Here is a 26763-nt window from a genome sequence, read left to right on the forward strand (position 1 = left end):
TTTCTGTCTCTAATCAATTAGGAAAGGTTTTGTGAAGGTCACCTTGTTTATGAAGTGACACAGGACAAGCTGTCACCCCCATTAATGCAGAGTGGAACCACAGCTAATGAAATGTGCAGTTCCTGGGTGAAGGGCTCACCCAGCAAGCACTTATATTTCAATGCACAATGTGTTTCTGCCAACAGCACCAACTGACACCTCATCAAGGATCAACTCAGGCCTCTAGGGAAGAGATTTGGCACAGAGAACAAAAATCACAAGTGTCTCTTCAAAAAGGCTTAATTTTAAAAATTATCTCTAAAAGTTCTGAGGGAAATTCCCACATGATGGCATTTCATTTTTCATATAATAATCATTAAGAACTATCCAGATTTAATCTAGAAAATTTGGCCAAAGTTGTGGATAAACAGAATTTAGGAAAGAGGCGCTACTTTAAGAAGCTGACTTTCAATCCTTAATAAAAATCTCGGAAACTAAAAATTGAAAACACATATCTTTACTTTCAAGAACAATCACTTGAAAAAATTTCCACTGAATTGTTTTTAAAACCTATTTCTTAGTAGCTTTACACTGAGAAAATGGTTCATTTTCCCTGAAGTCTTTAAAATAACAGCTTAAGCTGCTCTGCAACAAGTACCAAGTCAGTCAATTCTTCGAATTTAACACTCCTTACAAAAATAAATTAAAAATATATTTTACAAAAAGAAGTTTAAAACTATGAACAAAAAATTCATATTAAAATGTCAGTGGAATTTTTTGCTTCCAGATAGATCAACTGATAATGCATACAACTGTGTGCTAATAAGAATTATAGCAGAGGACATTATTTTATGTTGAATAATGTCCGTGACAATTCTAACATCTTTAGGGACATAATTTAAAGAGATGTTATTCAAAATAGTATATTGATACACTGCTGAGACAGAAATTTCAATCCACAGAACTCAGGGAACTTGCAAACCCAAGGCTTGTTCCCATGGCAACTGCAATTACACAGCTTCACTTGCGCATTATTGCCTTTTCTTATGAGCTGCCAGAGCTGAGTCTGACTGCTGGAACTCTACCAGGACACTTTTACTGCATTTGTACCTCTAATCTACAGGTGCCACTATACTCCAAACTCTTACAGTTATTTTTGCACTCTGAGTTACATTTGAACTGGAAGGTCAGGAATATCAGCACAAATCCAGACTGAAACAGCAAAACCACAGCACTTCAAATCTCACTGAAATACACAACCCAGAGCAGCACATAAAGCTTGTCATGTATATTTTTTTATGACAGTAAGCTGTTGTTACCCCATGATGTTACCCCAAGCCTCCCTTGATTGTTTTGTTAATTCCTATTATTTCCAGAGTTCCTATTTTGGAAGCATTAAATTTCTCAGAATCAATCTACACAAGGAAAACGGTATACTTCTATTGGTATAGGAAATTCTTAATAACACAATAAACCAAACACTAAATAAATAAAAATATTTAAGTTCTCAAAAACCTCTGCCCTCTGCATTACAGGTAATGACAGAAACCTCAGCAAAATACGTTGGAATTATCTTTTCTCCTTCCTTAAATTTATTCTGAAAGAGTATATTTCCCTTTGAATTAAGAATGAGTGAAATAAGTATTCACACAATTCAACCATTCTCCTTTCAGTTTGGTTAAACAACGTAAAATTGAGCCAATAGTTCAGTTCAGGATAAAGAGCAGTTGCAGCTGCTGCGATCTTCTTCAACCATAGCATAAAAACACACAAATATGAGAAAATTAAGAAAATATATTAGGAGTCACCTAACATTCTGATAAATAGAATTTAAGCCATTTAAGCATAGCTGTTATGCCAGAATTTATTTTGGTTTACTGATTTAAGAAACAAAGCATACTCCTATAACATGAGCTTTCAAGGCATGTGAAGGTAACACAGCTCCCACTGGAACAGAACACATCACAAATCTGAAAGTCTCTGTAAATCTGGGTTTATTGATATCTATAAGGAAAAATAATGGCAATGAATTATCTACGAGGGTGCTGCATAGCTGAGCTCAGTGTGTGCAGAGCTCTCAGAGCTCTGGGTGATTCAGGTGCTGCAGCCTGCTCTGTGCCCAGCACTGCTCTCAGTGCCCGGCAGCTCTGAGAGCCTCACCCCTGCAACGCTGGGCACTCAGGACAGCCCCACCTCACACCTCTCAAAGGCTTTTCCAAACCTCAGCTAATCTCCAGTGAGGTCAAACACTCCCTAAAACAAGCAGGTAGGATATAGTCTGAGGTAGGCTTAGTTTTTCAGGGGGGAAAAGGGGAGAGAGGGGTTGGGGGTTTGCTTTTTTGTTGTTGTTACTGGTTTGGTTTAAGGTGAGATTATGGGGGTTTTGTCTGGTTGGTTGGGGTTTGGGGGCTTTTTGGTCAATTCCTTTTATTTAATAGTGATTTTAAAAGGGTTTGATGTGTAATATGTTATCTTTCAAATGAAAAGAGTGAAAAAACATCAAGTTATCAGTAAGCTGTATGAAATAGTCTGCTGTCTTGTAGTTTCCCAGCTACTTGCTGATCACAGAACTACCCACTCTCCCTTTCTCAGTTCCTTTCTTTGTGCATATGTCAAATGCTGGCATGCAGGCTGCCCAAAGGGAATAGAATATCATCTCCAGCAAGCTGTTAACATAAGGCTGTGCATGTACCATGCCATTATTATGACAGTTTGCTCTAAAGCAGAAGAGACAAGCAGAACAGGGGGAAACTGCACAGCTCCTCTTTCTACCTCACGTCTCCTGTTCATTCATTCCTTAATGTTAACCTTACTGGGGTCTCACATGCGGGCAACTGCAAAGCACAGAGCACTTCACAAACTCAGTTGGCTGTAGCTGGGTTTGCCCATTTTCATTACTGACAATTAAGAGCAATCTTCTTCAAAGGCCCCTGAATTATTAACTTCAATCAAAACACACCTCAGAAGCATCTTGTGTGACAAGAATCTCTCAGCTCTTCCCTTCTCTGAGCAGTGGGATCATTTGGGTATGAGCTGCAGGGATTTGCCATGCTGCAACGAGCAGCAACCTACTGCAAGAACCCATTCGCTTGATATTGCTTCAAGTGGCCAGTCTGGATCAAACTCAATTAGCAAACTTGCTTCAGATACTATTGCTCCTCAATTCTTCTGCCTCATTATATTCCCATCTCATAGAAGTAGCCTGGAAATACTTAAAAACACATGACTTGCATAAATATCTTAAATAAAATATTAATGAATTACTGTTTCCATTAGCTTCTTTAGTATTTTCCCCAGAGTGAACACTGCAGCCTTGAAATATTCAAGAACTGTTTCTGCTCTCATATTGCCAGTTCCTATCAGAGCTATCCTCTGCTCCTTTCCCAACACTACAGCAATCTCATTAGCCTCCGGTATTCCCTGCCCTCTTTCTTTAATAGGCCCCAAAGAGATTGTTTTTAATTTCCGTTCTACCTCTTGCATAATTAACCCAGAGAACCCCTGTCTTCCATTCTGTGATTTAATGAAATCAAGAATGGTAAAGAACAGTATTTCTCACCTACCAATACTCAGAATTGCCTCCTACATTTCTGTAGTTGATAGTGTTTTTAAAACTCAGCTGATATATAAATTTTACCTGGTTGAGTCACTGAGGCGTTCCTCTCCATCATTTGGCAATTTGCTAAAAAATAGCATTTTGTATCTTATTTATAAATAACATCAAAGCAAAGATTTCCCTGGTTTTGGCCAGAGTGCCTAGTCAGAAGAGCAGAGCTAGTTTCAAGGATAGGGAGCCAGAAAGCTCCTTGCACCCCCATCAGGATGCCTGTGTTAGGGGCCAGAGGACAAGTGCTTTCCCCACAGGAATCCAGGCACCCACAGAGGGGCTGGCCCTTGGCAGGTCCCCACCCCTCAGGTGGCATTTATTTTGGGATAACCCTTTCTCTCTCTTTTGTGCCCTTGACAGAAATGTTTCTGCTGTGTTCAGAAGGAAAGTCAAGGACAATAGCTAGATCTGAATATATTTTGCTTAATTTCCAGCTAGCTCACATATACCAAACCAGTTCCAAAAAAAGATATTTTAAACATAGAAAAGGTGCTGAGTTTAAAACATTATACTATATAATTGGGGTTTGAGTTTTTGTTAATTTAGTCCTAATGTAGAGATCAAATATCAAAGAGAAAATAAGTACAGACAGGTGCCAAAAGGATCTCTTCGAAGACAATACATCCAGACTGGTATGTTACTCACTTTCTTGATGCATTTGTGCCTCCTAAAATGAAGGGAAGAAACCAAATACATTTCAGCAGAGTTTGTTCACTGTTTAACTTGCTCTGAATTAACTTTCATCCAAATTAAATACTGCACGCAAGTAAAGCCATTTACTTCTTGGCCTGGTTTTAGTCTTTTAATTACCTCACACTTCTGGAAGACAATTTGGATTGTAACAGAAACGGATTTGAAACACTGATGGATTTCTCTATGCCTTCCCGGCAGCAAAAAGTGTATTATTGTAACCTTGACATTAGCTTACTGAAAAAATGGTTTTGCACTCAAAATTAAACACTATGTCTCGTGGAAAACAAAACTAAAAAATTAAAATAATTAGGTATGCATTTGCTCCTTCTCCCTTTGGAGATTGAAAAGTACCTGAGGCAGCTTGTTTTTACAGCATGTTTGCTGTCAGGGGGCAATGAAGTGCAAATGGGAGCCAATCGAACCTGGTGATTTGTTTACTCAGGAAGGCAACAGCCAGAGAAAAATGGAGGATTTTAGTAATCAGTCAGTCACATTAGATAAGGGACAAACTGGTATGTGATCTAGCTTTATTAATAAGGAGACTTCCTTTGTGGGATTCGAGATTGACTAATTATCTTCCCTGAAGATCAAGGAATTTACTTCACCTTATCTGAGTTTGCTGATCCAAGATGTCCTTATCTGCTTTTTCCTAAGCCCTCAGGCAATACAGACATCACAAATTTTTACTTCAATATTCAGAAACCATTCCGGTATACCCAGTAGTCCCTATTGTCTCCAAAAGAAAAGCTTTATAAATAGGAAGTGGTTTAAAGATTTCATGCTCTGTATCTGGTGAAATTTTAATTTGTGTTATCAGGCATGTATCAATGACTTCTAAATATGTGGTGCAGCTCAAGTATCCCCTACCCACTGGCAAGGGACAGGGAAAAAAATTCTTCATTAAAATGCCTGCACGCAGAATGCCTAATCCAAAATCTGCTGCAATAATTAGAAACCTTCCTGATACCATCATTGACTTTTCCAATCAGACTCTTTCTTGTGGAAAAACTCGAACTCCTTTCATGAACAGCTGAGTAGATTTTAATGTTCAGTGAGTTCAACCAGAATCGGTTCTACAAGATGTTATTATAGACCTTTGGTTAAAGTGACAAACTTTCTTGATATGCAATCAGAAAACATCAGAACTCGCAACACACAGTCCTGAAAAGCAGAGAAATCTGTAGCAATTACAGAGGGCACATTCTGAAGAAAATTGTTTTTTAGCCCTGTAAAACATTATTCTTTGTACTGATTTATCTGAGTAGCAGCGACTCTTCATAACTGGACTAATTAGAGGATGAGGGCCAGCTCTAGCTGGAGCCTATCCTCTAAACATCAAATATGAAGCTGCTCAATTTCTTATTTTTGTATGATTATACAAGAGAAATAAACCTGATACTAAGGGAAACACATTAGGGAAATCTATTGCTATGAAAATTTGGGTATTCCTTACACCAGTATTTCCTCAGCTGATCCATCTTCCCATCAGCCCAAGTGTTCTGTTCCAAAAATCCCACAAAATTCCACTGAAAATCACAGTGGGGAAGAACAGTAGAAATTTATATTTTCAAGCTTTGAAAAGTTTGGAGGCAGGAAGCCAGTCTGATATTTTTGTTAACTAAAAAATGCTACACCATTCTCTTGTTCTCTAACAGGTGATTACAGGTAATTAACCTGCCTTTACTGCTGTTGGCTCCTCAGGACTGACGCCTTTCTGGCACCTTGGTTTTTCCTGAAGAGGCACCTGACAAATGCTACAGAGGCACAGCCTGAGCACCTTTCTTGCCACTGCTGCAGATGTCAGCTTGGAGGGGATAATTTAAGCAATGTTGTGTCCATAGAAAAGAAATCAAAGAAATAATATAATTCTGCAAGTCAGGGCATGAGCTGCTTACCTCATGCTAATAGAAATCAGATGCTATGGGGAAGAAGCTGAAGGGAATAGTTGTTAAGCCACTATCTCTACAATTTGATTTGTACAGTCTGTCAGACAGCACACACACAACAGGGCTTTATGACATTTATGGTTAAACTAATTATAGCAACAAGTTTTTTAAAACTGCCTCGAGCTTCCATGCTTCATGATACAATAATCTCATTGTCTTCTCCATTTTATCATTGCAATCTTGTTAAAAATCTCTGACAGAAAGCAGTTCAATCTCTTTCTGCTGATAGGCTGATATCATACTTAAATGAAACTCATATCTTTTAATCTAAAGCTATTCTGATGCCAACAGACTAATTTGAAGTTTACATCAAACAACTTCCCAGGCAGCCTGGAGTTCTCACCAGCTACATTCATGTCCTCTCTGTGAGTAAATGGAAAAGGAGCAGAAGCAATAATGACAATGAATTCAAAATAAACTATGGCAACATATTTTTGAAAGTTAATTTTGAACATGCCCTGAAAGAATTTGCACCAGAATCCAGCCTTTTATGAGGTAAACTCCCATTCCACAGATGTTGCTGGTATCAAACATATTTTTAGGAAGTCTAAGAACACTGCATCCTTGTCTACAGGTCAAAAACTTTTTTGAAAACAATTAAAAATATAAATGAATTAATGTCTTTATGGGTAATTTGTAAGCTTAAAAGAGGAAAAATAAACAATACATTGTTTCCCCATGAAACACAACTGTCTTTAGTTGTTGTCAAATAATTCATGACCAGCAATAAAAATAAAAAGGAAATTATCATTTTAATATCAACCCAAGTGTAACCTCTTCTCCTGCAAAAAAAAGTTAAGACAAAGTATTGCTATTCAACAAAAGAGAAAATATCAAAAAACAGCAAAACAAGTTTAATAAGACACCTAGGTACCAGAATTTCTAGAGTTTACTATTTAATGTATTCAGCAATTCCTTCTGCAGATGAGTAAATAGTTTTTCTCCTCATTAGGACAAATTACATTTTGTTTTCATACTTATGAAAACACAGAACCAACTTCAAAGAAAAACAAGGACTATGTAAAGGAACTTATTCTTTTAAGTTTGTGAAATGGATAAGACTTCAGATTTCTAGAAAACTAATTAGAAGAGAATAACTTTTGGCAAATAAATGATAGGATGTGAAATTTATGAAACATGAAGGAAACCCAACTTGCAAATGTTTGTTCTGCTTCAACTGAATTATTCATTGCAAATCACATTCTTGTGACTTTAGTCCCCTCTCTTATCACAAATTCTCTAGGAAATGACCATCATTTTATTCAAACACTCATTACCTGCAAGCATTTGCTGAACATTTTATGTCAACAATTTTGAGTCCTTGGGATGTTTGTAAAATCTTTGCCTCAGTGCCATACTACTCTTTTATATGTCTGGAATGTTTGGCCAACTTAATTAAAAAACAATGTTTCTAGTGCTCTTTTTAAATGACTAAAATGATTTAAACAAGAGAAAAACAAACTATGAACGCTGAATAGCAAATAATGAAGCGCCATAAAAAAAAGTCAAGCAAATATTTAAGGCATAGGTATAAAAGTGGAACACTGATATGATTAATCACTGCCTTACTTGAGAGTAATTTGCTTTTTTTTTTTTTGTCTGTCCACTTTCTCTACAAGCTGTTAATTGTCTCAAAGCTCTGTTTTAAAGGCATTCTTAGTTGTAAGTCTAATTCTACATGGAAAAAGCATTTATGGTAACTTTCTCCAATTCCATGACAGATGTAATAACAAGTATTTTTTCCAAATGAGGAATAGATGCAAAATTAAAGTAAAATCCAGGACAAACATTTCAAGCTTACCCAAGACTTCACATCAACCTGTGCATTAACACACGGTCACATTTCTCGGAAGTTCCGCTGAGCAGCAATTCCCTATGAACATTTTGCTTTATCTTCTTAAATATAGGGGATTCTCTCTAATATAAAGCCATTTGGAAGCCTCATTCACAAGCTCCCTAAAACCAGGCACAATGTCAAACTAGCAGAATAAACACTTAAAGCAGAAACACATTCCTGGCCTTATACTGTGACATTCTGTTATGAATCTCATAAACAACCATTTACATTTTCCAGAACTATTTACATGCTGTAATTTCATTTTGCTTTGAATTATGGCTGGAAGTTTTTAAAACACACACTTTAATATAAATCAGTTTTGTCTGACATTGAGGCATTATACCTCAATAACACTGAAAAAAACTACTAAATTTCATATATTGGATATATCTACAATATCAAACCTGTGGAAGGTGTAATGAGTAGTATATTAACGATAGGTCTGGAATAGAAACCAAAGCAAAAAAGGGATCAAGACGGACAAAAAATAATTAAACATTTCAGTGGCATCAAAATTAAACCACTTTCAGAATCTATTTTGACTTTTTTACATAATCCTATATTTAGTTTGAGTTTAGTAAAACTGCATTTTCAGATGATTCTGCTTGAACCAGCACAGAATGCAAAACTTTGAACCAAATATTATTGAAACCTCTCTGCTGCCTTCTGTCAGACACCAATTCTGAGGAAATGCTGTCTGTACCATAGCCCAGTGCAGTTGGAGAATATCACTGTTTTGCAAGGCTGGAAAAGGAACATCTGGAATTGAATTCTGGGAATATTTCCAATCCAAATACATGATTGCATTCAGGCAGTACATTGATGAGGTATTCTACAAAGAGATCACAGACAGTAATTAGTGTTGCTTGGAAATAACTAGTAGCACCAGTTTAGTGGAACTTCTGCTGACACTGACTTTCCAAATGAAATCCGTGTCACAAATTTAGAGAATCCAAATAATTTTAAACTAATATCTTATTGGAAACCAATAAAAGATCAACACAAGGGCACTTCTGATCATTAAAAAAATTCCTGTGTACCAGAGCTCAAAATTAAAAGGATCTGCTAGGGCAACATGAAACAACCACAATGGAAAGACATCAGTGGGATATAATGGCAAGGAAGAAAAAAAATTCCATCTCTTCTGTAATTGATCAAAGCTAAGGTAAGATATTTGCATAATTAAAAATCTGTTGACATATGAGTCGAACAGAAATTTTAAAAACTGTCACACAAGTGAGCAATATAAATATGGAGAAGATGCAGAAGGAAATAAACATGAACATTGTACAGATTGTAGAGAATAACCCAGCCTCAAAACAACCACGGGGAAGAAAAAAAGAAGAAACCTCTTTATTGTAATGAAAAACCATAACAAAAACCTACTTTTATACCAGAAAAATCACCACCACATACTGAGTTCTAACTGGAATAATCAGTGTACATTCAAATAGGTGTGCAATGAATCAGACTTTCTTTCTGTTTCCAGAACAGGCTGAACATGCCATTTCATTGCTCTTGAATGTTGTATTCTCTGCAAACAAAAGGGGCTGCTTTTCCTTCTCTCCACCCCTGCAGTTCCTGGAGCTACACAATCACACACAGTACAAATGATGGATGGATGGGTACAGATCAATACAAGCTGGCTGCACAACTTGTATGCTGTGTTCAGTGTTGTGTTGTTTATCCGAGCAGAGTTTGATCACAGGATCTTTTAAATAAGAAGAAAAAAGTTGTAAAGAACAAAAAAATTGACATTTTCAATAGTGTCTGTATTTTTTTCGTCAGACATTTATTACAGGACCCTGTATATTTAGAGAAAAAGTAACCAGTAAAAAAAGCCATACAAAACTGTTGAAGAAATAAGGATATTACTAAAAACAAGACAATGGATTTTCCTTACTATACTTTTTATTTTTTGCAGGATCCTGTAATAAATGGCAGTAAAAAGAATGGGACTTTTACATGAACACAGATAGAAGGAAACAGGATTGGGAAGGAGAGTTAAGGCCACTGTAAATATTAACTACTATGGCTTCCTAAGAGCCACTTCATCCTGTGTCTGACTGTACATAATCATTTTATTTTCCAAGTTTTGTGCTGCCATTTTAATCCAACAATTATTTCTTATAGGTTACTATCAGACAGATTGCACCTCCAGTGCTTAAGGGCATTTGATGCCAATTGACTCCACTTTTCTGAAAAAGCAAATCATGCTCTCCTACTTCTGCTTTGTATCAGTGTCTGGCTTAATGTATCACACGTTTCAAATTACTGTTCTTACTGCAATCTACTGGAGTTAATCACAATATGCATCAGGGTTCACTCCTAACCTTTGGGTAAAAGTATCTATTTTCCCTTTCAGCATAATCTACTGTGCTCATCACACTGGTCCAAACCCTCACTGGGCAGTGTAAGGACAAACACTGCCTTCTACTGCTCATTTTGTTATTCCCTCAGATACACCTCATTTTTGTATGGGCTAATCACTGAATAATGGAAATATATATTTGCAAAGAAATTAATGGGTTTACAAAAGAAAATAGTTAATATCAACACTATTTGTAAAACATTTCCCCTCACTCTACAGTAGTAATTGCCTTAAAACATCAGTTTCAGTCTAAACAGTGTTGCAGACCTTTGTAACTTTACAACTGCATTGACTATAGATAAGTTCTTCATACTTACAAATTTGGATTTCAGCTAAACAAAACTGCATCAATACTTTTGTAAGGGAATTTTCTTGGGGTGAAGAAAGGAGAATTATCCTTGGCCCACTCAGGCTGTTCAGCTTTATTATGGCATCAGAAGGAAGGTCCAAATGACTACCCTTGATTAGATACCTAATTTTGCAAAGTGGGATAAACCCATTCAAAAACTTGCACATATTAGAAGTAACTTCCATTTGTGGCCAACAAAATAATTGCTTTGTTTCAACATGTTATTACAGTTTCTTATTAAATTGCCTAAAAAACTTTTTTTTGCAGGCATTGTTTTGTCCCAGATGACCCTCATTAAATTCAGTAACAGATTTACTATTGACTCAAATGGGAGCAAAGTGAGACCTATGCAGCATGGATATTATTTTCTTTGTCTAATACTTCTTTACAGAATACACTAGAGAAAGGAGGGGAATCTTCCTTTTCAGACAATGAAAATACATGGTTTTAATTCCTACTTGAAGTATAGCCAGCACTATCCCCATGATATTCAGTAAGTTCCATAAACATGACTAAAGAATAAATACGGCCTCACACATCTGCAAAAAGCAATCCATTGAGACAAAAGTCTGTACAGTTCACAGTTTCTACATTTTTATTTCTTAATCCATTGACCTCAGTAATAACACTAGCACAAGCAGATGGGACAAAGCTGGCATTAAAGCCTGTTACCCAACAGAACCCCAGACTAACACTGAGCCATTGGACTTTTTCTTCAGGAACTTCTTCAGCTTAAGACAACAAACAGAATATTGCCTGAAATAAATCTCTTAGCAGCAATTAATTCCTATAAACAAGTCCATTACTGATCACTTGTACTAACATTAGGGGATTATTTAAAAATATTAGCTAAAAGTAAACAGAAATTGTGTTTTTCTAAGTGTACATATAATTAATTATTAGAACAAACAAACAGATAAACAATACTCCTACTGCAACTTCACTCTGCCAGCACCCGCCAGCAAATACAGGGATGACTCTGAAGTAACTCATTAACCAGTTGGAAAGATTTTGTTCCATTCTAATATTTCTTCCTCAGACTGCTACACAGAGATATAAGAATTTGATGCCAGTGTGGCCTGCTTGAGATAAAAAACAGACTTGAAAAACAAAAGGTAATAAACACATCTTTTTCAGATGCTATTTAAAGAAAAAGTCTTTAAACAGTCTGAGGATTTTTGAAGGTAAACATGCAATTTTAGAGATTATTTAATTCTATTTCTCTGGAAAAATATTTTAATGTGCTTTAATTTTAGACAGAATTAAACAAGAAAATTCTAACATTCACTAATCTACACTCAGTTTCAGTCATTAAGAGCTCCACAACTTCTGTAACAATTATATAGGGGATATTGAAACACAAGACTGATACTAACATTAAGCATTTCACATGCCCCATCTCTCATCATACATCTGGGGAAAGCAATTCCTCAGGTACCTTTTCAAGTTTTTCACGTATAAGAAACTTTATTTGTTTGCTCTGCAGTTAGTTGTTCTCAAGCCTGGGTTTATTCACAGAAACATTGAGCCCAAAATTTTTCAAAGATGGCACCCAAGGTTCACATGAAAACAAGTTCTGTGTACATATTATAAACTTTCTGCTGTTTATTCTCCTGCTTTTTAAAAGCTTGCTGCTGAAAAATGGAATAGAGGCAATAATGCATGAGTTCGGTCACTAGTCACACACCATGAAAATTCAAAATGAGCAGCTCCCAAACAACCTAATCATGCAAATGTATTGGCTGAGCTGTCTGGCAAGTACCTCTAAATTACAAATAGATCCCTAGAAATCAATAGCCATTTCCAGACAGAAATATTTAAACGGAATTCATATCTAACTATTCTGAGATCAACTATTTCTAATAGTAAGAATACAAATCAACAATAAATGCAAATACTATTCAAAAAATAATTAAACCAATAATGCCAACTTACACCTAGTTTGGTTCTAATGCAAAAAGTGATCAGTCTCCTTAGATGTCATCTATTCTGCTGTAAGTTAACTTAGATCTTTTCATACTGCTGCTTTCAAGTCTTGGGTTTTTTCCTCATTTGTTTCAGAATATTTTTCTTTAGGTGCAATGAATTACTAGCATGCTTTACTAGCAAAATCCCTAAGCTGCATATACAGCACAAAGCACTTTATTTAAAGAAGGCAGCTCCAGGTAGCCCATCTTTTCTGCTCTCACAGGTGAACAGGCTGCAGAGCATGACAGAGGCAGCTGAGGGGACAGAGCAGGGCAGCACGTGGTGCCTAAAGGGCATGGCAGGCAACTGCAGCACCACAAAGCAAGGAGCTGGAAAGGCTGTCTTGCTTATCTTGCTCTAATTTTTAAGACATTTGAGAATTTATTTCCACTTGCTTTTCTTCTTCAATATGAGACTTATTTTTTTCCTCATCTATAGTAGTTTGTCCATTCTCACATAAAAGGGAAGAGGACCTCAGTTTGCCTCTGCACCATCCCAAGGGGGATGACCCAAGCACAGCCATCACATTCTCTAGCACCACAATTTGTTCATATTATACAACTGAAAGCTAAATGTTCTTTTCTTCACAATTCTCTTTTAAAAACTCCTCACACTTCAGCAGTCCCATGAAAATGTATTTTAACAGTTACATCACAATCAGGTATAGTTTTCAGTAGAAGCCAAAATATGAGTGCAGGCCTTCAAAAAACTTTATTCTCAGATTGCATTTTCCGAGAGCCACAGACAGCCATTAGTGTCCCCATAGAATTCAGTTTTCCTTTTACAAGTGTATTCAGCTATCCATCTTTGTGAGAAATAAATCTTTCACCTGACAAATAGCTTTATAAAAAACCTGACATCTCATTTTCTTCCACTGTATTTGTAGGTACCTACTGCAGTAAAAGTACAAAAAACTCCACACAAATCACACTTCCTAAAAGCAAATATTATGATGCTTGGGAGCTTGATCTGGACATTGTTACAAAGCAGAATTTATCAAAAGAGCTATGCCTGGGAAAAAAGAAAAATTACTCTAGAAACACAACAAACAAAGAGGAGAAACCTTTCATTTACTGTGAAGGGAAAGCCAGTGGGTGAAGGGGGAGGGAGCAAGAAACAACCAGGATTCACACTAAGTTGCAGGGGAAAATCTGGGAAGAGATCCAGTGCAGGATCTGGTCCTTTGGTCTACAAATGACTCTGGAAGCCTCATGCTCAGACTATAAAATCTACTATCTTGCTCTTTCCTGAGGATAAGCATTCATCTGTGGTGACTTCCCTTTTTCTGTTTTAGTTTTTTGCCTTTCACCTCAGACCCTCTTGATGCTTGTCTTGCCTACCTCTTTGTTTTCCAAAGTGTTTCTTATAGTTTAATTCTGGGTCAGGTTTTTTGAGGTATTTTTCATCTTTCCAGGTGTTAAACATAATTGATTTTTACAATTAATCCTCTAGTGACCAACTAATGCAATGTTTGTGTTATAACTTATTCCTTGCTTTAGGCTTCACCTGTTGAGAGAAAATAGAAGATCTGCTTTCTTCTTGGATGACACATTGGAAGTAAGAAGAAGTGGAGACTGATGTTGCATGCTGTTTCTATGCGTTCTCTGACAGATAATTGTTCATAAAAACTCCCCTGTTTTTATTAACTCACAATTATCTGCAGAACACAATGACAGCATTTCCCTCCACACTCTAAATTTGTTACTGGTGGGAAAAGGAGAAACTGCTGTTCCCCAAGAGGAAGTCTGAAGTCAGTATGAAAGCCAGCTGCCAAATACAGAGATACTGCTTCTTCTCAACATTTGCCTGCCGTGATAGCCTATGGCTGAGCTGTAGCAGAATCACCCATGGATGATTTGGTTTTCCCAAGAAGATCACAGCACCACATAGTAAAGCTCCTCATTCTTTTAAAGTTTCCCACACTGCCAGTGATTGAATACAGGTGTGCATTACATTGGTATAATCTTAACAGGCTGCCACCAACACCACTGCTACTGCAAATACTATTTTTCAGGCAGAACAGCAAATTTTTACAGGTACATCATTCTCCTCCTCAAAGTCACTTGCTGGTTAAGTGCCAATCACACATCATCAGCATGAGGAGTGCTCTAACTTAGGCTGATGACATAGCAGAGCCCAAGAATGAAGTCAGCTATTTCATTCCCTTTACAATTTATTGTTATTCGATTATTTCCAATTTTTTTACTCTTTTTAATCAATTTCTGTGGTAAACAGTATACTTTGAGTTGTAAATTACTAAAAAACCACAAATATAGACAAGAAAAAGGGAAAGGTGTCATATTAAGTTTTTTCCCCATCTCAGCCACTAATTAATACTGGCATAGTTTTACATGAAAAAACCTGGGTGCTGAAGTCAGACAACACAGAACTTGCAAAGAGAATCATAATCTTAATTAAAATATTGAAGAAAGGATGTGATATCCTTCTTAATACTTGGCAAATTAATACAGTAAAGAATTGGAACATAGAAAGGTTTAGGTTGGAAGGAACTCTAAAAATCTCCTAAGTATATCTAGCTTGGAAGTCTTTTCCAAGCACAGACAAGCATAGCAGTTTGATTTTTGTGTCATCTCTGGGGTTTCATTTCAAGATGCCTGAGATCACTGCCAAATACTTCTGGATTCTACAGAACCTTCAGTCAAATCAAATTTACATTACAAAGAAGGCCTTGTGCCACATATTCACACCAAAAATAAATGCAATTGCACATTAATAACTCAAGCTGAATAAATAATTTTATTTTATAGCTAAAAATTTGCTGTTCTTCCCCAGTTCTCATACAATCAGGGATTGATTTTCACAACCCTAAGATTAAACTAAATTCATACACACAAAACCAAACAGGTTTTTCTGTGAAGAGACTCCAAAATATTAAGAATTTCTCTTATTAGTCACTGCTAGAAACATCATCTATGAGAAAGTCTACTGAATGAGTTATGGGAGACTTTGCTATTCAAATAAAGGGAGAAAAGACCCATGTAAACAATGATACCTGCAATTTACTATTTTTGCAGGCACAAGAATCACTTCAAGATCTTGAGTTTAAAATCTGTAGCTACAGTCCAGCAGAATATTTAAACAGTTGCATAACACCACATACATGAGTAAGGCTGTCAGCTTCAAAAGGGCTTCTTAGGCTTAATCCAAAGCAGGTCTTGAAGAATATGATGTTATACCATTTTCTTATTAGTACAATTTAGAGATCATAAGAACATAACTTCTTAAGATCACCTAATAGCATTCATAAGCCACCTTATTTACTTACCATCTCCTGAGATGACTTATGACATGGTTGATTATTTTTCCACTTCTCAGACTTCATTCTTTGTTATTTTTACTATACTGTCTAAGCAATGCTATCATCAGGCATCTCATCAGCAATGGGTTGAAATCTCAGCATTGTTAATAGGAATATTACAGACATTCCTTTATACTACTTTAAGCATAACTGATATGCTGAAAGAATTAGCATTAAAACTTCTTAGATTAGTATCAAAAAGACACATTTTTTTGCACTTTTTTGTTAACTTATGTTTATAAGTTTGCTGCCTGAGCCGTGCAGTGGACATGAAGAAAACTCCAGTGTTGCTCAGTAGAACTTTTAAGGAAATTTGCTTCTCCCCTTGCTGGAGATTGTAACCTTGTTCCCATTATGTCTTAAAGCAAAATAAACTCAGCATTTATACAAGTGCCCCCACAACCTTCAGAGACAGAGTGAGCATCAGGCATAGTGGTACTGTGTTTTTTTCCTCACTCTTTTCTTCCATTTTCCCCCTTATGACTGAGAATAATTCACAGGATTAGTGCTGTCAGGGAAGAATGTACAAAAATGCATTCCTCTCTTGAGAATGAAGTCAGGGATAGCTGTGAAGTCTCTGGGGACCAGAAAAATCAACACAGCAGGAAACACCTAAAAAATCTAATAAAATACCCTGGTTTGGCTCCCCTCATTTCCTGTGAGCTAAATGTCACTGACAATGTTTTAAAAGGTCAATCAACATAGGTAATGTGCATATCCATGTGCACTGGTACAATTCCAAACAAATATGATGCAGGATAATTTAGCACATGCATTCTAAATACAGGGGTTTTTTCCTTCCTCTATTCTAGTTCATATGTCTCATCCCACAGGACGAGAGGCAGACAACCCATGCTTGGGTTAGCACCTGAAAAGACACTCGGGGATTTTTACTAGAATGTTTGTAGAGGAGAAAAAAACCCAGCCCACTGAACCACAAAAGAGGCAGTGGATTAGCCCAACACAAATTTGTCTCCTCTCTTTCAGCAAAAAGGAAGGAAACAGTTGAGCCTTAGAGATGCTTCCCATCTTCTCCCACACACCACCTCAGATGGGAACTTGCCAGACCCTCAGGATTAATACTGAGACTCTCCTGTGGAAAAGCCTAACATGTTCCATTGCCAAAGCCCATCTCAGGTAAGAGCCATTAGGGAAAAACAAAGGTGTTGAACTGTAGGGTGCTAATTGGGTCAATGGGGATTGCAGCACAAGCATGAGGTTGTTGGTTTGCCATGAATGTGGAGGAATACTTGTCTCATTTTTCCCACCTGTGTTTAATTAAAAATTTAAGACTCAAGAGGCCTAGAAAGCCACAAGGAATCTCACCAAGGGCATATGTGTTTCCTTGTAGATAAAACTTTCCCTTGTGGTAGCTGACTTCAGGGAACTTTGGTACTACAAGGGAGGGGAAAACGCTGCTGAAAAGCAGCAACAAACAAGATTTCACAGCAGGAGCAACTTGGGATGAACACTGAATAGCAAAAAATCTCCCAAGATATTCCATAATGTATTACAATTCTGTAGAGAAGAAAACAGACAACAACATCTGTGCTATGGTGATGCTGGTGTTGGAGCCCATGGAGAGGGATTTACAGCCCCTAACGTACTAAGAAGTGATTTTGTGAATCTATTTGTGTACACACACACCATACTGAAGTCCTAGTGTTTTGTGTATTGAACATGCAACAGAGTTAAAAACCTTTATTTCCAGCTAGCACTTGAAAAATTAAGACTGTCATTTGGTTAATACTCATTTGAAGTTACAAAACTACTGCCAGCAAAAGCAATTTATCAGAACACTTGCCAAGCTATGTGGCTGATTGTTTTTGGCACAGGGCTGCTGCAGCCTGAGTCATTCACATCAGTTAAAATGAAGACTCTCATTCACAAAACATTGCTCTATTGAAGCAAAGGAGTGTTCTGCTTTATTTTTCATTTCACTGTATTTCTCTGCTATTTCTGTGACATCTAGAATAACTGGAATTAGAGCCTTAGATCACAAACTTCCAGACTCTATGAATAGAGTGATGCAGCACAAATATTCCCAGAGCATATCTGATACTTATCCTTTCCATTCAATTCTGAAAGATGTGGCCTGCTAATCTCAACAGCATTAATAATAGAAACAGAACATGCATTTACCCAGAATCTCTAGCATGCTGTTAGAAAAGAAGCTGCTCTGAATCTGAGACTGAAAATTAGGTGACCTCCACATTCTCAGACAGTTCCATCAGATAAAGGACAGTTTCTGTCAGCTTCAATTTGCATCAAATCCTCACTCAGCAAAACTTCCTGCTTTTGTTGTCAGTACAGAGCTCCTTAGGAATTTTAGGCTCTCCGGAAAAATCTTACTTGGCCCACAGTGCTGATGAAAGCATCCTTAAGTGTACAAATACAGATGTTATCAACAGAACATGCTTATCAGATATGAAGCAAAGTGATAATGCTAGGATATGAACTATGAATCTCTCAGCTGCACTTCACAGCATTTTCCATTACCAATTTCTTGTACACTTGCAGCCATCTCAAATGTTCTTGCAATTTTTGGTGGCTCTCATTTGAACATAGGTGCTTGATTCACGGCAGCTTGGGTCTTATAACCACTGAGATTATGAAAGTAGCTTCTTGAATAAATGCTAGACTAAAATCCCGAAGGTTTAAGTTTTAAAAAGCGAGTTTCAGCCTCTGCCCATTATACCAAATTCTCCAAGAATACATAACACCAAGAGGTACTAGTTCAAGTCCATGCTCTCAGGGCTAATAGATTTTTTATACTAGACTTCATTGTCAATTCACTGTAAATTTTTGTGCTCTGGTACATGGAGACTCCCACAGTTTTGCTCCATCTCTAAAGGATTAAGCATTGTCCACTGACTGCAGTCTGATCCCCTTCAAAGTACAGCAGTTCTTACCAGGTAAATCCAAACTCTTTCACCTCTCTCAACCCACAGCAAAGTCAGTTTGCTTGTTTGAAAGGCAGCCAGCATGGGCCAAGAGTCATTTTCATCACACTACAGCTCCACCAACTACACTAAGACTGAGGCAGAATATCTTCTAGCCTAAGACAACAGAAAGGAGTTCAATCCCACACTAGTTGCTGTTTGAAAGCTTACAACTGAGAGGGATGATGGTTAGCCAATTTTCAGCAAGCACTTCCAAGATATAATATTCCCACCTTTGGCATACACTTATTTCAAGTATATGAAAGTGAAAAGAGTTTATGCACACAGCTTGTGCTATTCTAGCTGATGTCTCTTGAGATGTGTCTTCTTGCAGTGACCCTAACCCAAGGGCTGTTGTACATGGAGGAGTTTGAGGCTCAGCTCACAGCTCACCTTGTGCTGTGTCAGTGTACATTCTGGCCAGGGCTGGGCTGGCTGCAGGGGCAGCTCAGCCAGATAATTGTAGTAACAGGAGCCTGGAGGCAGCTCCCATTCAGCATTAGCAATTCCAGCAATGCATGGCCCTGCATTTATCCAGAACTCCATTAACAACTTCATCTGAACATAATTTTGCTTTGACAACAGAAATAATTGCTTGCATTACAGCCATTTTGAAAATTAGTTATTTCAATCACCTCAAGGAAAGCTAAAAAAAACTTAGAAATTTTTATTTTTACCATATATATGAAGAATCTTGTCAGCTAATAGTATAGAAATTTTCTCTCAAAGTGAAAGCACAACATATTTCATGTGCAGCTCATTGGTTAGATGATCTGTGGAGCCTCAAGAGCACAATCTCCTATTTACTTCTGTTCTGAAAAGTCTTCAGATTTTGTCCTTTCAATAAAAGGAAAATAACTCTGCTATCCCAGAGCCTGCAGAAAACCCTATAATCCCCACTCAGCACACAATGCAGAGGCACTTTCTGCTCTTCATTCTGTTCAATAATGGCCAACAGAGGAGAACTGGTTTCACAATAAGCTTTCTGCCAAAGAACACAATTTTAAATGCAGAATTTGATGTGAGAGCTGTTTGGAGGAAATATTAGTCATACAACATGACAACAAATTTATTCTGTATGTATTTCCACAGAAATGATAAAGCTTTCTTGAAGCTCTGAATTTTATTCCAGTGTAATATTAGACTGTTTAAGATGGCACTACATAATTCAAAAGTAAAAGTGAATGTGCTGTAGAAACGAAATTGTATAATAGAGGCTTAATAAATGAGAAGTCAGCATTATCTGGATCTTTCTAATCATAATTTCAGTTGTTGAAGCACCAGGGACTCCATCAGTCTAGACACTATATTCTGATTCAATTACATTATGCATTAAAAAGTGGTGGTTTACAGCATCCATTAGACTTGTTATTACCCTTGTGCCATACTCAATTGACCACAGGAAAAAGGCTTTCTCCTATGGGAGGTGAAACTAAAAAAGCATATTCAGTGAAATGCATTAGTAAGTAACCCCAAAAAGAAGTTTCAGTTAATTTCTTTCAGAAATGAGTATTCCTGCAAAATGCAGAGTAAACATGATGCCTCATTAAACCTTTGTATTGTTCAGACCCCACATATATATAGGTGTAACACTGATTAATGGAAATAAACTACAATATTCTGTGACTCAGAATAAATGACTAAACCTTAGCAGGACTAATAACAACAACAACTTGAATAAAGCATATTAGCAGGAGACTAATCCAAGCCTCATTCATAATATCTAGCATCTCATTTTTCTCCTTATCTTGAGCCTCAAAAGTCATAAAAACACAGCACTGCCATTCTGAGAATTCCAGCTGATGACAAAAGCCAAAAGAAAATGTTTAACTCTGGTCCGATTGATGAAAAACTCTTTGCTGTTATACTGAATATGAGACAGCCGTTTTACAGCTCACAATTTAGCTGTCAATTTAACTCAGATCTACAATAAAATACTCTTCCATTTTCAAAAATTGCCATCCAAGTTTGTTCTCAGGATCTGTATAGAATTTTCAGACATCTGCAAGCTTTATCTACCAGCAACTGCTGCGTCAAAGCCCCTCTACTTGTTATTCAGAAATGATTGATTAGAGGTTTAAGCACTTGTACAATAATTCAGCCACAAGGTTAATTTTTTTAGACAGGTAGGTAGGTCATGACTTTTCACATAATTATATTTATTGCTAAATTAACACATTTATCAAGTAATTGCATTATTCTGGGTTTCAGATATAATGAAGATGGAGGAACAGTAAATTTTCCTATTCTAAGAATTTGACATGTAAAATAATTCTCATTTGAAGATAAAAAATATTTTTGTATATTAGGAAAAAAAGATGTATGCATTTAATTTGAAAGTCTTGTTAATGAGTAGGAAGAAATAATTAAATTATATCACAGAAAACTGTTTTATTTGAAAACTTACCTAAAGAAATTAAATTGCTGCTAAAAAAACTTATTCTTACTAACATAGCACCTTTTTGTGCAGTTTCGTTTTGGGTAATGAAATCTTTTCAGCCAAATAATTCTCACTATTCTGTGAATGCACAATAAATTTACTCACAATTCATGCCAATAGCATAATGCTTTTTACTCTTTTGCAGCAGCTGTGGATGTCTCAATTCCTTTACATTCCTATGCTTTAGAGCACAAATTTCCTACAAAAGCCATTCTTCTTCATGAAATGTGAGCAGTTTAATTCAGGAGCTGCACATGCTGCAGCTCCAATTGGTTGTCACTCCAAGGCAGCCAGGAGTCTCCCAGCTCTGTCCCATCCATCCCACTGGCGCTCCCGAGCTCCATCTGCTTCCCTGAGCACTCGGTCCCTCTCACACTTGTCAGGCAGCACACGAGATTTCCTCTCCAGTTTGCTCAGAAAAGAAAATGCCTGGCTAATAAATGCTGCCTGTTTGACAACACTGAACACTATTTACAAACTGTGGTTCCCTTTAATCAACTCGTTTGTCCCTGATTCCAAGACGTGATCGTGGCTCATTTTAAGTCTGCGACAAAATTCTTGTGGAGACAGATGGAACTGAGGGAAAGTGTGGGCCCCACTGTTACAGCAAGCTCCACCAAAACAGGGTCCTCTGCCCATCAAAGTTCCCCACCACCACCACAGCTCTGTGCAAGTTTTTGGTACAATGGTATAATAACTGGTATGATGCTCACACCAGAAACAGGACATCAGTGAATAATTCCTCGAAGCTGATAGATAATCTGAATCCCAGACAAACATCTTTCTCTCTGCTGTTTGTACCAAGGCAGATACCTGCCATATCATATGAAGAGGGAGTAAAGCAGCTATCCTCTTCTAGTGCCAGTGATGCTATGCTGGCTTGCAGCAACTGTGTGATTGCTTACCTGCAAAGTTCATTTCCTCTATGAAATCTGATGAGGCACTCTATTTATCTGATTATATAAATATTAAAATATATAACTTTCAAGCACAGAGTTTGTGGGATGTTTTTCTGGTTTTGCTGAGATTGCTGGGGTTAAATGTTTGGTTTTGAAAGGTGGGGACAGGGGAGAGTTGAGTGAGGTACAACTTTGAAAAAGTATTTTTCCCATAACATCCTTTAAGTAATCCACACTGGCAATAGTCAGCAAAGCGTTGAGTTTTGTAACAAATCACTGTTTGCCACCCATCTTTTCCTTTCCCAAATTTGTGTGACTTCCAACAGCCAATGCCAATACACTGTGCTTTTATGTCATTAGTTAATTGCTAGAATAAAAAAAGCCCAGAATCAAATTACAAACAAAACAAGACTTAAAACAGGAAAGCTAAAAATGAAAAACTAACCCAGCATTTATTTATTTCATCCCCACAGATGCTAAAGATATAAAATATTATTACCCTTCACCTGAAGATGGCACAGAGCCATTGGCTCAATAAAGGAATAATGAAGCATCAAGAACAATGCTAAAGGAATTCAGTAAGGGCCATGAATGCACTGCCAGTGACCTAATGCATCAAGTGACCAAGACAAGCCCCAGTTTTGGCAGCCCTTGGATGTTGTTTGTCATTATGTGATTTATCAGTTTTTAAACACCATAGCCTCTGCCATGCAATGTGGAATAGCCAATCACAGGCTTTCCTACTGGCTTTTAAAACTATTATTCACACAATGTTGTGGTATCCTGCAGCAAGAAATCAAAAACCACAAGCCTTTATTGCTCATTATCCTGATGGTATGTGCCAAACCTGAAGCTGGAATCGTGGCTCTGCAGAGCTGGAACAGGACTATGACAGCTCATCTGACACTCCAAGTGCTGCTGCTCAGGTCACCCTAGACAGCGAATACTCATAAGCAGAGCACATAAATGTAAACCAAAGTCAATATCAAAATTAAAGTTCTCTTCCGAGAAAAACACAAATAAAAGGAGATAAAGTTTACATTGACTGCAATACCAGATGCATCTTCAGGTATTTGGGCTGTCCCATGCAAAGTGACTGAAATAAGATGAGATCACTAGAAAAGAGCATGTATAAACTTACAGTTGCCTCTAGCATTTACATTTTTTATGTTTCCCTATTGGAAAGCTCTAAGTTCTACTAACTTTCCTATAATCTCATGGCTCTAACGTTCCATTTATTAGTCAGAACTTCAACCTTACTCATGGATGGATGCTGTTCTCCAGCAATATCCCTTTTTGTGCCAATGTCCAGCTGTGTGGGTGGAGGAATGACTCCCTGACGTGATGGATCAAGTTTTTTAATTCTTTCAAACTCACCTGGGATTCATGTAAATATGCAAACACATGGGGTAAGATCCCAGTCCAAAATCTCTTGGGCTGAAAACAATCTTAGGCCAAACTGCCCAGCGCCTGAACAGGATGCATGTGATCTGAATGAGTAGTGAAAACATGAGTGATAAGACAAAAAAAGAAAAACCACACCTGTGAAACAAGAGAAAAGTAGACAAATTTTGTGTTTTTAAGATTTCTTAAAATTTATGATTTCTTTTTCATTCTCTTTGTACAATTGTGTTTATGTTAAACTTTTTTTGGTAGTGGTATCAACACTATCTTCCAAAAACAGTTCCTCATTTAAAATGCACTGGCCTGCACTGCTTTCAGTTACAGCAGTATATTGATTTAAAATCCAGGCTTCAAAACCTAGCGATAAGGAACTCTTATCTAATTGGAATTATACCACTTCATTATTCCACAATATGGAAATTGTGCTTCACTTTCCATGCTCAGACTTAACTGTTGTAATGCAGAGAGCATTTATCTGTGAAATGGAGCTGTTCAGCAGAGGCCCAAGAGCCTATAAAGCTTTGTGACCACTTCAAAAAGGTATGGGCTTATGACCTTCAAAACCCACCTTCCTGATTTATTCAAATGCTTACTCAATTGTTCTCTGAAGCTCCTGGATACTTTTGCATCCCCCTTAACAGGAATTCAATTGAGTCCATATACACAAAACCTAGACAAGACCAGGAATTCCACAGTAAAACATTTGCCTAGAAAATCTTGTTTAATGGAAAGTAAAGGATTTTTTTATAATAATATATTAATGTTGGTGAAAAATCCAGAGAAAAGCATTCTCCTGTCAAGAGATAAGCTCAGTAATTGCCAAGAACTGTACGAGATGAAAAACCTTATTATTCTCGAACTGTAAATTTTACTGTCTTAAATTCTCAGTTCATGCCAAAGCAGCAATGTTAGAGTTCCTTCTACGAGGCTTGTTTCTGACCATCACAATACAAAAATACAGAATACTGCAAATGAAGTCCAGAAGGACAATTAAAATTTATTGCCAAAATCAATTTGGTTCTTATAGCTTACTTTTCATAAGGCATAATAAAGATGGCTGACATAGCAAAATCATCCACATGCCCTTCAATAAACTCCACAGATGCACATCCTCAGACATGACTTTTCATCTTTTATATCCTACTTCTCAAGAATACATCACACTAATATATTCAAATAATAATTCTTACTGCCTAGCCACTACAATTTTATATGATCATTTATTGCTGCAGTTTCTATAACATAGCAATGATATTGGCATAACTAGAAGATCATTTGTAGCGAGGAGCTACCACAGCAGTTTGTCTCTGTATCTCTATTTATGTGTCTTCTAGTGGATCTCTTATTTTTAGAGTGAACTCTCAGTGACCCAAGAAGAGAAACACAAGATTTGCTTGTGCTCTCAGAACATCAGTTAACCTCAGCCTGAGTGACGTCTAAGAAAAACAGATGTGGTACCAGCCCAAAAATAGAGGGGGAAAATTACAACAGAGGCTTTGAAACAGCAACCACAGAACGACAACAGAGACCACAGAACTACAAAAACAAATCACAGAAGATTGATTTACAGTCACTATATGCATGCAAGTTTAGAAACTGGGTAAAACCTGCTTTGGAGCACCAAAGAACAAACAGCCATCACGTACACAAATAACAGATCTTCAATACAACATCACTTACACTCACTGGAGGAAAAGCAAGTGAGCAGACTGCTTCAGCAATCACACAAAAAGAAGCTGAAGAAGGTGCAAAATCATGGGGAAGAAACCATCACCTTTGCCTCAGCAAAGAGCTCATTGTGCTTACAATTCATTGTAAAACCCCCTTCTCTTCCTTTCTAGGAAAATTAACTCATGCAACCTAGGGGACAAAGTAGCATAGGAAAAAAGGGCAATGCCAAAAATGGAGATGATAAATTTTGCACATATCTATTTATACTATCATCACAAGTAAGCTGTAATAACAAGCTAATTTGGACATTGCTAGCACTGTGACTGGACTCGTAGTAATCCTTTGACCAGGTGATCAGCACCATACTTGAGAATAAATTCTTGAATCAAGTACTCTTCTTCACTCTGCACAGAGAGGGCATTTCACCTGGCATCCTGCCTTTGAAGGCTGTCTGTTAAATCAGGAGGTGATTTACTGCCACACTACTACAACTTAACTTTGTTAGTATTGGTTTTGCTCATAATGAAGTGAAACAACTGAAGTATTCCACCTCTGTAAAAGTTGCATGCTTATTTTACTTTTCTGCAGAAAAGAAAATTTCTTCTTTTCTGAAAGACAAAGCTTCTCCTTGCTCCACCTCTCATTATTGAACACACACACAAAATGCAACTCATTTGTATTAAGTTTCTCACAACAAATTTTTCCCTTAACATCTTCTGACAAGATGAAGCATCTCTTTGTGATCAACAAGCAAATTAACACATTTTCAAGTCTAAAACATTTAGAGGACAGGAAAGCTATTTTCCCACCTTGTGCTATGAAAACAATCAAGAAATGCCATATTGCTCCAGTGCAATACTCCAGTTAAATTGCTCTGCTGCCTTGGAGAAGAAACAAATTCAGCATAAGTATTTCAGCTAAATCACACTATTTTTGGTGCTAGACAACGGTCAATTTTCATTTGTTCTGGAGCATCTCAGCTGGAGCTGTAGCAACAGATCTTTAAAGAACACAAAGAATGATTTAAAGAAAATGCCTCTACTACTTTCATTTCTTACCACTGTAATTCAACCTAAGAATGATATAGCATATCCACTTTAACAGAGTATTTTGCACAGAACTGCACCCCAGGTGGCCCAAACTGAAATTAAACAAGGAAGGACTGATACAGAGCAGGGGAGGGAAGGAGAATTGGGAGGGCGAAGAAAGTAAAAATCATTCTTCTCCTCCTCCTGTTTCTGTTATTCTGTTATTTGTAGTTGCACTTTCCACAAAGAAATCCTACCTCCTTTCCATACCATCTTTTTAAAATACTCAATATTTTATAGAAAAAGCAGG

The 26763-nt window shown here is 37.1% G+C and overlaps 1 long non-coding RNA gene across 2 annotated transcripts in view; it reads right to left on the reverse strand.

The window, feature by feature from the left end:
- LOC135451148 (uncharacterized) overlaps positions 1-26763 on the reverse strand; it is a 64191-nt gene that overhangs the window by 12730 nt on the left and 24698 nt on the right. Inside the window, exon 3 of one of the 2 annotated variants that reach the window (XR_010441233.1) lies at positions 4117-4253. The exons of the other annotated variant lie outside the window; for it this stretch is intronic. This is a non-coding gene — a long non-coding RNA (uncharacterized LOC135451148). Of the gene's footprint in view, positions 1-4116; positions 4254-26763 lie in introns of those variants that run through there. 2 annotated transcript variants of the gene reach the window in all.

This window comes from Zonotrichia leucophrys, chromosome 8, assembly GCF_028769735.1.
Source record: "Zonotrichia leucophrys gambelii isolate GWCS_2022_RI chromosome 8, RI_Zleu_2.0, whole genome shotgun sequence".
In the NCBI taxonomy this organism is placed as follows: Eukaryota; Metazoa; Chordata; class Aves; order Passeriformes; family Passerellidae; genus Zonotrichia; species Zonotrichia leucophrys.